At 39.4% G+C, this 15,113-nt stretch overlaps 1 long non-coding RNA gene across 1 annotated transcript in view; it reads right to left on the bottom strand.

The window, feature by feature from the left end:
- Positions 1-8,267: 8,267 nt before the first annotated feature.
- The window catches only part of LOC109969828 (uncharacterized), a 65,832-nt gene continuing 58,986 nt past the window's right edge, over positions 8,268-15,113 (bottom strand). Inside the window, exon 3 of the long non-coding RNA XR_002276316.1 lies at positions 8,268-8,963. This is a non-coding gene — a long non-coding RNA (uncharacterized LOC109969828). The remainder of the gene's footprint in view (positions 8,964-15,113) is intronic.

The raw sequence follows: 15,113 nt of genomic DNA, 5'->3' as shown, positions 1-15,113 counted from the left end.
AATTCATACATCAAGACAAAGGCTGTTTAGAGCCTGTCTATGAGACTAAGAAAGACAAGGAAGACATGGAGATATGATTTTTAAACAGCACCTGCATTTACCAAGGACTGAAATCAACCAAGTGCACAATTATGTCTGTCTCTTTGGACAGCCTGCTATCTATTGCTAAACTGTCACATTTATGCACCATATCTCTATATACATGGTTGATTTGGCAGGCAGATCATAGGTTTGCATTTGAGAAGCAGGGCAGTGTGTAAGAACACAGCCTTTTTATGATTCAACAAAGGCTATGGGCCTGCACTGATGCAATTGCAAATTGAAAAATGAATGAAACCTGACAAGTCTCCCACAGAAATCAATCTGATATGTTTCCAATATATGAAAATGTTGGAGAGATGATTACCTGAAAATGGTTGCATCACATTTTTGATTATTCATTTTTTGAAGTAATTAATTGGTTTGTCCTTTATGGTTAAAAGCCTGTCTCATTTTATAGGGAAAATCATGCAAAAAGAGATAGAAATTCCAATTCCATACAGGTTTATTAATATAACTGTCAAGAGTCCTGAAAATCTATGGGGTCTGACATGAGCACAAAATTTTCAGCCAAATCTGAAACAGCTTGGGTTATTTCGCTTGAAAGATTTCTGCATTTTTATTTTGTCTGTGTTAAATTGATCACGGCGTGTTTGAATTGAGCGGGGCTCAGCTGGAAAAATGTGATGTCACAGATTTCTGTGCATGTTGCCTGGTGCTGCCAATCAAATCTGTTCAAACCACAGAGCCTGTTCTTGTCTTCTGAATTTTATGTGTTCTGTTTCCTGACTGTGCTGAGTAATACATCTCATTTATGTACAATGTAATGTTACTTTCTCGGCTCTTATCAGCCTTGCTATTGCTAACATGCTAATGTACTTGAGAAGATTGACCTCAGAATCTTGTAGGTGCTTTCGGACCAAACAGTTCTAGGGACTTAGCTCTAGGGATGACCCCGCCAGGGAGCTCCCCCAAGAACTATGTACCTTCACAGGCTTTTTGCACTGACGTAGCACTAAGCCGGCTGACTGTTGAGGCGACAGTGGTGCGGTGGGTAGAGCAGTCATCTCCCAACTGGAAGGTTGAAGGCTCGAATCTCGGTGCCGGCAGTCGAAGTGTCCTTAGGCATGACACTGAACTGCCCCCGATGGTTAGAGCCATCGGTTGAGGTTTGCGCCGCAGATGGCTGTCATTGGTTCTGTACTGGAAACAAATTCCTTGTGTGTAACATACTTGGCCAGTAAAGGTTATCCTATCCTGTTAGTGATTAGCCAACAAGCTTATGACATTACCAGTAAGTATTTTCTTTATATGTTGCTAATGATAGTAATATAAGAAGCCACCAACCCTCTGCAGAGGCTTTTGTTAATGAACTGCAGCTTCTCATACTGCTGCTGATGGCTAATGATTGCTGTTGTTTACACGGCCAACATGATTTTTAAAAATGGCAGTTAGTGGAGCTACAGTCAACGTACACATGCTTCAGTCATGGTTCTTACTGTGTTTGGAGAGGTCCTACCATGAAGTAGGAGCTTCAAAAATCCCTCCAAATGGCTTTCTAACAACTACTGTTGCTCTCGGTTCCTGTGTTGCAGACACTCAAAAAAAGAGGGTACTTTGTCCAACATGTCCAACAACCCTAAGAACTATGCAAAAGTTCCTCTGGTCACTGTTTCGGTATGTTCCAGCAGCACCTCACCATGGTAGTTACCCTTTAAAAGACTAATGCAGCCAGAACATATGGAACCAAGTGTGACATTAAAATAGGAATTTGTCTTTTCAACACTAAAATGTATTAAATAATGAACGCTGAACTTGCTATGCCTTTTAAGGTACCTTTTTTATTCAGTCGTTCCTTTTTCAATAGATTCTAGAAACAACTTTTATAGCAGGCTTCTATTTAAGAATCTCAAAAGCCATGCACCAACATCATTTGTTGTCTAAGAACATTAATTGGAAATATCAAATTCTACAGTATCTGGCCACATTGTTGGTGGAGAACAATGTTGAACAAAGTAGCAATAATAACAGTACAATGCAATGAGAGCTACTGTATGTGGATGAAAGGGTGCCAACACCCCTGCCTCATGTACCACCAATCACATGATCAAATCTCAGCCAGTTAAATGAATGCTGACCATGGTTTCAATTAATTAATTATCAATTGCAGTTTGATACTTAATTAAAAATGTACTTTGAGGAGTAATTTTTGCTCTTACACTTGCCTGAGTTTGTTTGTAACGGGCCTGAGCTTCAGACAAATCTCGTATTCACCCAGTCACTCACATCTGCTGTCACAGTGACCACAAAATCATTCTCACTCAGTTTGATGCCTCTAGAGACTAAAAATTTGCTTCTCCTCTTTCTAGTTTTGGGGAGAAACTTCTTACTGTATTTAAAATTGGCTCAACTCCCTAAGATCAAAGGACAAACACATGTGAACTGATTTTAATATAGACTTTCACAACAATAAAAAAAGACAAAATATGCTCCCACAACAATTGCCAGGAAATGGTCATGATTATGAAGACATCTATTGTACTTAATGCTGCCAGAGACTGGGCTTCATCTTTGCTGAGAAGCCTTGATGTGTACTGACAGGCAAAAGTGAGCCTTGACCAGATCTCAGCCGGCCATCTTCCCAGTCAGCCAGGTCTCCCAAAACACCCACAGAGACTCCCCGACTTGAAAGGCATCAGTGCTGGGGAGTTCATAACAACGTGCCCACACTCTATCGCAACCATTTGTTTCTGCCACTTTGGCACTGAGAGAATTGCTCTCAATCTCATGGAGGGAGTCTGGCACTCCTGCACCCCATCCATCACAAGTCCTCTCTCCAGTGGATGGACCACTTCCACAGCTGTTCCCCTGTCTGCCTGTCTGCCGCTTTCTTTAGCTAGATGCTGCCTCCATGCACTAGTCATCTCCCTGTGCCTGCTGCAATTACCCTCTGCACAGACATACATCACCCCAGACACTGGTGGACATTTTTTATCCTTTGTTCTGGCACTACAGGAATTGGTTGTTATGGCCAGAGACCAGTAGTATGTGGCTCTAAATGCTCCCTTCCTGCACCGTTCCCTTATAAAGCACCAATGTTTGACCTCCTGAGAGTGATGTGTGAAGTGATCTAAAATTTGTGACCAAACTCAGTGAACTCATTTGACTTTGGAGGGGACCTAGTTTACAGCAAAACAGCAGATTTTCTAGTAATGTTTTGAGCTATAAATACAAGGCTTGAGAATAATGAAAAATGAATCTTCCTTAAGTGCCTCGCTTTTCCCATTTCCGCTTCAATTAATCAAGAAAAGACTCCCAGGCATGCTAAAATGTAAATAATATCAACTACAAATGTAGTGCTTGACAAATGACACAGTATAACATCCCAAATGGCACACAAATTCATCTGAAAGTAAATATCACCCTGTTTGGATTCCTAACAACAAAGCAAGCTGTTTATATAGCTGTCACACTTATACTGTATGGCTGTGTGGGATACTGATAGCTTACATGGGTGAAATGAGCTCTATTTTAGAGTTAATCATGTGCTAGAGCAGTGGTGGCCTCACAAAAGCTTTAAGTTAAGTACAGTGACAGTGCTTTTATTGGAAATGCCAAGAATGACAATAATGCCCAACAACAATAATCTGCACTGTGGCCCACCCTGACCTCTGACCTCCCAGTGAGGCATGGAAAGCAAAGAGAGAACTTCCACTCAGACGATAAAAAATATCTAAAAAGGCCACTCTGTCAGTCTCTCTTCACACATGTGGAGCTAAAGGTTATATTTCTTTCTAAAGTCACTCATTTCCATGCATGGATTGACTAATATGTGTGTAGGTGTGAGACGGAATACGGGAGAAGAGGGGGTTCTCAGCTAGTGTCGAAAGTGGCTAAATCATCACACATAGGACCAAAGTGGCACTTATAGCACATAAATGTCATTTGGAATGAGTTGTTCTTGAGTAGCCAGTACAATATGCATACCTGTGTGTGTGTGTGCATGAACACATTTGTGGGAGTATGAAGTGTAAAGAGCAGAGAAGGTTAAAAACAGAAAAATGGTTCACTCACCCATCTGCCTGTACCAAGTTCAGTTATCAAGCTCTGAAAATAATGAAGGAAGATATCTCTATTTCTCTGTCATTTTATTTCCTCTCACATTTGTTTCTCATGTTCCTTATAATTGACACACAATGGACGTCTTTCAGGCAGACTAAAATGACAGCTCAAACACAAATATGCTTCTTTCCCCCAACAGGCTTCATCTTGCAGAGCTTTTTAGCAATGCATTGTATCAGCAAGGGCAGTCATTCAACGATGCACAAGCAGGTGATGATTAAAGAGTGACCTTAAGCTTAATTAGTGGCAACTGGGAGATTTCACTGCTTGGCTATGAATCATGGGAGGAAAAAAGGAGCCGCCAGGGAAATGTTACCTAAGTGATTAGCTGAGGGATGTAAATCAATAGTGGTGCTGACCTGCGAATGAAGTGGCAGAGAGAAGTGAGGTGCGAATTGAAGATGGAAAAAAGAATGATAAGGACATGATTAACACGAATGATCCGCTCCTGTCTCCTGGACACAAACAACAAAGGTAATCTTATTTAGGGTGACTTAAGAAATGGAATGCATTCAATTTCTCTATTCTTTAAATGTAGTATTCCAGGTAAATATGAATTTAATGTTTTTCAAAGAATAATACACAGGTCAGTCACAACATTAACATCACTGGCAGATGTGAATAACACTGATTATCACATTACAATGGCACATGTCAGTGTGTGTGATATATGAGGCAGCAAGTGAACAGTCAGCTTTTGAAACTGATGCGCTGAAGCAGAACAAATGGTCAAGTGTAAGGTTCTGAGTGACAAGGGTCAAATCATGATGACTAGACTGGGTCAGAGCATCTCCCAAACTAGAGGTCTTGTGTGGCATTGTTTGGTCTGCAGTGGTCAGTGCCTAGCAAAGTGATCCATGGAAGGGCAACCGGTGAACCGGTGCCATAGTCACGTGTGCCCAAGGCTCACTGATGTACATGGGGATCAAAGGGTAACTCATCTGGTCAGAGCCCACAAAAGAGCTACTGTAGCACAAATTGGTGGAAAACCTAATGCTGGTTCTGCTAGACAGGTGTTAGAACACAATGTTTTGCAGCTCACTGCGTATGGGGCTGTGTAGCTGCAGAGTGCCTATGCTGGCCTCTGTATTCGCTTTTGACGGTAGACAATGGGCATATGAGCATGAGATCTGGACCACGGAGCAATGGAAGAAGGTGGCCTGGTCTGATGAATCACATTTCTTTTTCATCATTTGGGTGGATGGGTGCATGTGCGTCGCTTGCCATGGGAAATGATGGCACCAGAATGGTAAGAAGGCAAGCTGGTGGAGGCAGTGTGATGCTTTGGGCAATGTTCTGCTGGGAAACTTTAGGTTACTTTGACACATATCACCTACCTAAACATTGTTGCAGACCAAGTACCCCCCTTCATATTAACAGTATTCTCTAACGGCACTGGCCTCTTTCAGCAGGTTTTTTTATAATGTTTTTTTCCACACTGCAAAAATGGTTCAGGAGCACAACAACATGTTCAAGGTGTTGACCTGGCCTCCAAATTCTCCAACTGAGTATCTGTGGGATGTGCTGGAAAAAGGATTTGCTGCTGACGTCTTGGTGTCAGATACCAGAGGACACCTTCAGTCCATGCCTTGACTGACGGGTTAGAGCTGTTACTGTGGCACAAGGGGGACCTACACAGTATTAGTTACATGGTTTTAATATTGTGGCTTATCAGTGTATATCACTTGAGCATCAGAAAATACTGTGTGTTTTACAGGCTAGGAAGTGATACATTTATATATTGTTATATTGATAGATCACTATTAAGGTGATCATCTTTAGCACACATATTTAGAAAAAAAACTTGTCCCCCCTGCTCCAGGGTAAAAGAGAGGAAAGTTACAGTCATCCTTACAGTCATCCCTAGCACTCGGGCTGAGATCAAACCATTAATCTTACACTGAGCACTCCACCCGTAAGCTAAGAATGGAGCTAAATGGCTCATTGAAATCTGGAGCTTTAATCGCCTCTGTGAGGCAGTTTGTGCCAAATCATTCATTGATGCTTCATTCCCCTTCTCCACTCGAAATAGGCGAAACTCTTCTTAATATGTAACCAAGGTCAGGAGGCACATTAGTTATTGAAGAGTGGAAATCAATAGCCAAAGCAGTCCTTGACAACCAGCCTTAAAGTGGCTAACTACAACTTATCTTGCTGCCGGTATGACCCTGTCTGTTTATTGTGTATGTGTGTGCTACTGTGTGACACCAAGCAGCATGCAACAGTAATTGCAACAGTATGTTTGCTACTGGTACTGGAGAAAAAAAGTCTTTTGGAAGACTACTTGAACATTTTTTTGCTATATTCTGAACACATTTCAGATCATGGCATCCTCAAAATGATGTTCAAATACAGCTTTGACTAGGGATTTCATAATTATGTTATGATTAAGTGTTAGGATATATCATGGTCATAACAAATGGTTACTTGTGGTTTATAAAATCATTATGAATCCTGCTTCAATTCACTGTTGACATTTTTTATATTCAACCATGACCACAAACTTTCCCTAGCCCATCTTCATATTAACAATAGAAAAGGTTATGTAAAGGGGTTCACTTGTAAAACTAAACCCACAGAGAATTATTAACCAGCTCTGTAGTTCTCCTATAGCATCCTCAGACAACAGTTTTTTTTTTTAGGAATCAGGTTCTGATAAACCCACAGTATGCTGCCTGGTTAGCATGAAACAGAAGACAGAGTTAGTGGTGGCAAGAATCATAACGTCAAATGTTGTCTCCTGGATGTACAGTAGAAGCAGGAGACCACTTGCTGACAAGCTGTATAAACATAGTCAGTGTTATGTTTATGCACTACTGCCAAGTGGCCTAAAAATCTGTTAATGCAGTTTTATTACAACTCAGGTCTTATTTTTCACCCACCATTCAAAATGTTATGATAACATATGACACACCCTGTTAAAAATCTAACACTGTAAGTAATGTAACTATTTAATTTACTTTATCAAAGTGATGTAACTTATTACTTTTCTAAAAAAAAAATGTTTTACACTGGGCAATACTGATACTTTGATACTTATACTGTCAAACTTTTTTAAATATATTATTGTTGAAACATGTAGCCTCCTGAACGGGCACCAAGCAAAACCCTTTTCTGTTTTCAGAAATGTTTTTTGAATTTATAGCACTGAAAAGCATCCTTGTCTGACTACATGACCCCCTGCCTTGGTGTTGTCAGCCAGGCGTGGAGGCCTCCGGCTGCACGGAGCAGTGTTTCTCAAATGGGGGTAGAGTACCCCTAGGAGTACTTTGGAGTACTGCAGGGGTTATGTGAAATCTTTTTTATTAAACTGTTAATTTAAAACAATATTGGTCATGTATAATTCCTAAAATAACTATATTGTAATTCAATAAAAAATGTAAATGTAATTTCAATAAACCACATGAATTAGACTGAAGCCGGGAATGACCAAGATGATCAGTGAAGCACAAGGCCATGTTTTTCACTAAACTGAGTGCAGCTTACCAAAACCACTCAACTACAATGATGTCTTAGTGTTATTGGTTTGCCATGAATTTAGTAATGGCTATTGGCTACATTTGAAATGTAGCATTTAAGTGTTTTTTTGGTTACAAGGTTTAATAAATCTGACACTGATGGTGCACTGTTACAGTTTTGCACTGGTCATGGGATACTTGGCTGAAAAAATATTTATTATATTATATTACTGAAAAAAGTTTGAGAACCACTGGCCTAGAGCCATGTGCAATGATTTCACTGACAGATGAGAGGCGGTGCAAAGTCAAACAAGAAAACCAATCCAAGTAATGCAAAAGCAAAATTTTATGTATGCTGCAAAATGAATGGAGCCTATCGTAGAGACGTAGAGACAGCTCTTTATTAGCCATCCTACTCATGATGGTGTTAAGTCTTTCAAGAGCTTTGCTGAACCACGTTGTCCAGAAATATGCCAAAACAAGGTGAAAAGATGTAAAGCGTCAAAATTAATATTATTCTAAGCTTTTTATTTTTCAAATGTAACCACTTTTGATTAGTAACTCTACCTGAATTACATATTGTATGTTTAAGAACTATCCTCAAAAACAGTTAGTCTACTTTAATGTTTCCTACTTAGCAGTAAATTATTAATTGTACATTCAATGTTAAATTGAAGGACAGTGTTGTTCGGTATAAAAGCAATATATTAAATTACAGCTTAACATTTTCAAAAGCAAAAGAAAATTCTGGTTTTAAAGCTCTTTTATGCCCATCTCTACTAAATGCCACATTTTCAGGTCAGTTTAAATCAAAATCAATTTTCTGAATCTGCTTGCAATTTAATACCAGCTCCTAATGCACCATGAAAATATGTCCCAGCACTTGCTGTGTGATTCTGTCAGTTCAGGTGGATATGACTCCCATGTGGCTCATTTCACTTTTACACACCCACACACACACCCCCACGTCCAGTTATAACTGACTCTATTGAGCAGGAACCGCATGCCTTCCTCATTGCTCCAGTGCTAATTGGGTTCTGCACCCTTACGTTTTTATATGAAACCTATTTTATGGAGCAATTTAAAATACATAGCATTGCATAATTAGAAAGAGATGAGGAAATGAGTGGGATCTGTTCCATGACAGCCACAAGATGAAATGTCTTTAATACACTTGGGGTGCTTGCTGCTGAAGAACTCACTTTTCTGAAAGAAGTGAGAATAGGTTCAGACAAAGACGTCAGTTCTTCTTCTGTTACCATGTAAGCATTCAGAGACTGCACAGAACGAGGCTGTAAAATCTGTCTGGTGAGTGGATCCAAAAGGGGTCATCCATAAGTGATTCTGGGAAAAGGTAGAGGAAGGAAATACATGAAGGTAAATAATGATTAGCTCTGGGGAACATATGCTGTTACTTTCATAAACACACTCCTCAGCGACTTATTTGGCAGTTGTTGTTTTGACCTGTGTGTACTATCTAAATGTTCAGACACTGAGGTGAAGCCAGATGTTTGGCAGACATGTGTGCACATTAATAAACAGCATGCACACACAGTCTTGCGCATACATATTCAGATGCTCACACAAAATCTGCACAGCCACAATAACTACACACAGGCTCACACACACACACTCTCACTTGACATCCTTTGGGAGTCACTGGGGAAGAGTCATTTTTTCCGCTCCCTGCTTGTTGACATTTGTCCTGTCAGCTCTATAAAGTGACTGCTGGCTTCTGTACAGACCTGAGTAAAACACTTCAAACACTGCTGCAAATATATAACAGTTTGGAATGGGACTGGATTTACTTTTTGCTAATAGGGGCTGCTAAAACAGTGTGACAAAATAGATTATTCACAGATAAATGACTATAAATCTTTCTTGTTGGGTTGAGTTTAAGGAGGTGAACTGAAACCAGATAAGGAGGAAGTAAGAAAATGCCACTGAAAAGGTGACATTTCTAACATTGCTATTTACTAAAAATTCAGCCCTGGAACAACATTTTACAACAGCATGATCATATGAATCAGTGCACAGGAGTTTTTTTCAGTGTTGTTTGTCCTTCAATAAACTTCATTTCCAGGAGGCCTAGACTTTTACAGCCAAGTTGTCATGGCTAGTTCAGACTACAGACAGGTGGCAGATTAAAGAAACCCATGAACAAATGAGTGGTCTCCTCCAGGATGACAGTGCCCACATCCACAGGACAGGAGGAGTTATTGAATGGTTTGATGAACATGAAAATGATGTGAATCATATGCTGTGGCCTTCACAGTCACCACATCTCAACCAGTTGAACAGCTATGGGAGACTATGGAGAGATGTGTTAGACAGCGACTACTCCACCATCATCAAAACACCAAATGAGGGAATATGTTTTGGAAGAATGGTGTTGATTCTCCAGTCGAGTTCAGAGACTTGGAGAGTCAGTGCCAAGGTGCACCGAAGCTGTTCTGGTGGCATGTGGTGGCCCAACACATTACTGAGGCACTATGAATTTTCCTTTCATTTGTCACCTGTCTGTAGGTTGTGCAATAACAGCAGAACAAAAGTAAAAGTGTAGAAGTTTTCAGGCAGCAGAGATTACATCTAGAAGGGTGAAAGAATGAATGCATGATAGAGCATTGTTGAGTCGTATGGGTATGGAAAATTAAATTACATTAGTTGATTAACTAAATTACACATTTCACAAAGGCTAATGGAAAAAAGGCTGAATGAAACATTGCACTGAGTTACTGATCCACCTTTATCTAAGTAGTTATAGTTTACCAAACTAGATTTGTCCCTAGAGTAGCTGTAGTCCAACTTCTTTCACAGTGAAGTAATTGGTAGCTTGCAAAGCTATGATTTCAAAGCAGGTTGCCCACCACTGGGGAGTAGTGAATGAGTGAATTAGGATTCTGGACATAAGCACTGTGTAATAAAAAGTCATTTCTCAAGAAAGCCAACATTGTTGATGTCTCTTTGAAACCTTGCAGTGCATTAAGGAGAACAGGATACCAGATTACAAGTCAGCACCCAATTCATTCCTTTGAACTGGGCACACTCCAAAAAATATTCTTCATGCTTTCAGATTCCGGCCATAAAAATCATCCAGATGTTCAGCACACTTTTGTTTTACACTGGACTGAATGGATCCAATTCTGATAATAAGTCATTTTGCAGGGTTTGTGACGCTCAGGAAAATTAAATTACTCTTTAATAACCATTCCTTTGGCAGTAATTTTGTATTGGAAAATTTCTTATTAGGCCAGTGTGCATCATATGATGAAGTTGTAGTAACACAGTTTGGTCACTATGCCAGAACTGCTCCACAGCCCGATGGCTTGCTAACAGTGCAGAATACAAAGAAGGAAAGAGATCATGTGAGCCTAATACTGAACCTAACACAACTGCAGGAATGACAAACAAACACTAGTAAAGGTCAGTGTCACAACTACATCTCCATACTGCTCTGTTCTGATCATGTTCTATAAATAACACATTTAATAGCCTTGGGTGACCCTCACAAAGCTCTTTAATATTATGAACACTGGTAATTATGGCAGTTATGTATGGCCCGAAATCTGGGCCTGCTAATACTCCCAGTTATTCATAACTGCTGTGGTTGCATCTGGTTTCTCTCAGATTTAAATCAGTCCATGTCATGATTCACCCAGAGAAATAGCACAGCAGCTCGGCGGTCCGCTAAGAGCTCATGTATCTCCTACTTTACTCGGTCAGAGGATCACAAGTACAGCGCTATACATTTGTGCAAGCTTGGAAAGTTCTGTTTAATTTTATCTAGAATTACTGCTTTCAATTGTAGATGACGTACTTCACAAGTTCATTTTTAGTGCAGAGGCAACGTGGGGGATTTTAAGAAAGTGACCTGTTTTGTGACAGCATGGCTGTTTGACGATACCTAAAATACCTGGAATTATTATGCAAAGAACAAAAATGGGGTATTTATGATTTATTTATCTTATTTCTTTTGTTGTTTTACAGCACATTTGCTCTCCATTAGACTTTGAAACTTTTGTTTACAATTTATTACAAGGATCCAGATGATGCTTATTTGTGTTTTTCAGATATAACTACAAAGCCATTTACTGCAGTATGAGTTATGGGCATCGTGTATTTCCAACATTGTGCTAATCAAATGCAAACACTTGGATTAGTATTTTACTATAATGGGAACATTTCTGTCTGGATATATATGAATGAATAACACAGTTATTGACATTTTTATTGTTTATTAACATACAGATGAGTTATTGATTTAATAGCTTGTTTCAGCAAGTCCCTTGACTTGTTAAACAGTGCAGTGATATGAATGAACACTAAAGGATAAGGGTAGCAATATTTTTTGTTTCTATGAATGTCAACAATTCCCATTAATAGACCAGTGCCTATTATATGGATTTTATTTCCACATAAACTGCTACTGCAAAAATTGTTTAAACTCACAACAAATACACAATGTACTCCGGTTTCAGTAACTTCTGCTATAACCTACAGTGCCTCAGAGCCACAGTCAGGCCAGGGGAATCAGACACATGTTGTGGCTTTTGGCCTTTTCATGGGATTTGTTCAAAGTTAGCAAAATAGAGATTTTAATAAATACTGATTTTGTGATGTAGTGTTACTAGAGTGTTATCAGATCCACAATTAGTATACTTTTTAATTAGTTAAAAAACCATTTAGGTGTTAACAGAGTTTTTCAATTTGCATACTGCTTTGAGTTTTTTACACAATGGCAGAGTTCAGAGCAGACTGAACTATTGTACATATAAAACAAAGAAACTTTCGTGAGTCTCTGTAAGCTGTGAATATAAATACAATATTATCCTTGAAATTAGTTTTGAATGCCTGTCTGGCACCTAGAGAGAGAGAAAGAACATGCACAGCTCTGAGAGCCAATAACAGGTCAGATTTCCCCATAGGTTCTGACTCTGGCACCAAAATTAATTGCACAGTTCTGAAGATGAATAAAGGCATTTGTGTGGTGATTAAGGAAGCCCGAGTGCCCCCTCCCTGCAGGCCTGAACCAACATTCAGTAAATCCACAACAGTGCCTTGCCTTGCCTGCCTGATGGACTTTACGTCCAAGGAGCCACAGAGCCTGAGAGGAAACAGAATGCCTACTTCTTCAGAGAAGTACTCCCACATGCGCATAGGCAGAAACCAATCTCTTCAACCACACACACAAAACAGTTTGTATCCATGCCAATGTACACATACATACGTAGATTATAGTGAATGCAAAATAAATGCCGATCTGTCATTTGTCAAACAGCGGGAGCAATAAAAGAATGAACAGCATGTATGAGAACATGTGTGCACAGCGGAGAGGCAGCTGAAGCTCTCTGAATGAGGCTGTCAGTGACAAACCCTGATAAGACAATGCTGATGGTACTGTACATAAGATCTGACTGTCACAGCGAAAGGAGCTGTCACATGATTTTAATCATCAAGGCTGCCAAGTTTTGTAGCATCTGGGAGCAATAAACTGCAGGAACGATAGCAGAGCAGCAATGGAAGCTGTGCATGATATAGAGCTGGTCAGGGTTTTATTAACATGCGCTACAAATTTATGACAGGAATCTGTGAGAAAATAATATTTACAAAAAACTGTTACTTTTTTGCTGTTGGAAACTTAAAACTTCAGGAGTACATTCATGTTCTGTAGCAGTTTGAAAATAAAAAATAAGAGCCTATAATTATAAATACAAGGGCCGATAAATATCCCACCACAGTAAGTCATTTCTTGCACGAGCTGGAAGTTTGAGTTTTAACTGTGGTTTTCTTTTTATGTTTTAAGGCTGTTTGGATTGCTGTGTTTTGATCATTTGGCATCTTACCTGGATCAGTGTCAAATCCTATGAGCCTGAGAGATTTCCTCACCAAGCTGCCCCTCTTAACTCTTCTGAATGCCATGCGTTCGAGTCAACTTTACCTCTCAGCTGGCAGCCGAATCGTCTGCGAGCAGCTTCTGACTCTCACAATTTTCCTTGTTTATGTTAAACTAATATCTCTGACCCAAAGTATTTCATTAACATTTATCTGCAGCTTTAGAAGTCTGAGTCACTGTGTGAAAGGCAGTTGTGAGCTGCAGTCATCACAGAAATTATTTAAAAGCTTTTCTAATATTCCATAATTTCTCTTAATATTTGGCAGGGGATATGTAATATTAAGGCATGCAAAAAGGAGTTAATGTCGGCCTCCTTTTTCAGCTCAGTTGAAGGAAAGTCTAAAAGCATAGCCTTGGGCCCACAGTGCACTCAAAGGACTGACATTTGCTGACACGCAGCGTAACATCATCTATTTTCTGCTTTTAAGGGTGCTCTCATTTTCCAGCTCTCAAAAAACTGAGATATTACACTGGGTTTGCCCTTGAATTATCCAATTGATCTCCACCCTCGGGTCTTTCTATACATTTGGCTTTAATAGACATGCTGTGATTATCTAACACAGTGTTTCTCTTTCAGAGGCTGGGCCGGGACACTTTTCATTCCAGGGACAAAATAGATTTCTGAATTATTCTTGGGATTGGTGTATTAACATCTTAAAATTCAAAAGCTTCTTTACAATTAAAATTAGGCAGATTCATTACTATAGTGTAGATTCTAACTGTATCCTATCGTTGTTAAATTTGCTTGCACAATGCAATTTGTAAAACATAAATTTATTGACAAAACATATGCAGCCCAAGGCACAAAGTTTGAAAGCCACTTATTTTAAAAAATGGTACCTTATCTAAGGACAGTCAAAAATCAGCTAAAATCAAATGCTGTGATTTGCGGGTTTTAACAGAAATGTCTCAACAACTACTGTATGGACATTTTTGTAGTTCAGTACAGATAACATGTCCCATTCAGAATGAACTGTAATAACTGTGGTTGCCATCCAGGTTTTCATGTTGAATCATCATCAGGCTGCTATTAATGACATTTCCATCAGCCACAGTGGCACTTTTTTTTGCAAACGTTATCGCACTAACACGAGTAACTAAGATGCGATGATCTTTCTAAACATCAGCTTGCAATGCATTATACATCAGCACTGCACCCTTTTCACTGGGAGTAAATTAGCAAGCTAACGTTAGCATTAGGCACTACAGAGCAGCATCTCTGTACAGCTTCACAGAGCCACTAGCATGGCATTACACTAGTAACATGACCCACATCACAGCATACTGCATGATAATCATTACAGTATACTGTTTCAGTAGGCCAGTCAAAATAAATACTTTCATTTTATACTAATAGAAAATAATATACATGCAATGTTGGTCATCATTAAACTACAACTTTGAAATGAAACTGAAATTTGTTTGGCTTTCAAATTTTTTGGGAGACGACTCATCACCACTTAATTTATTTTAACTTCTTTCACACTGTATGGGTGTAGGCTTATTAGGTTTTTTCAGCTGCGAGCATCTCCATTTTCTTTGTGCATTGCATTGTGGGAAAGCAGTGTCCACTGACAGCACACTCAGTAATGAGGTGTATA

The sequence above is a fragment of the Monopterus albus genome, unplaced genomic scaffold (genome assembly GCF_001952655.1).
Source record: "Monopterus albus unplaced genomic scaffold, M_albus_1.0 scaffold182.1, whole genome shotgun sequence".
NCBI classification, from domain to species: Eukaryota; Metazoa; Chordata; class Actinopteri; order Synbranchiformes; family Synbranchidae; genus Monopterus; species Monopterus albus.
This window is presented reverse-complemented; position numbering and strand designations above follow the sequence as displayed.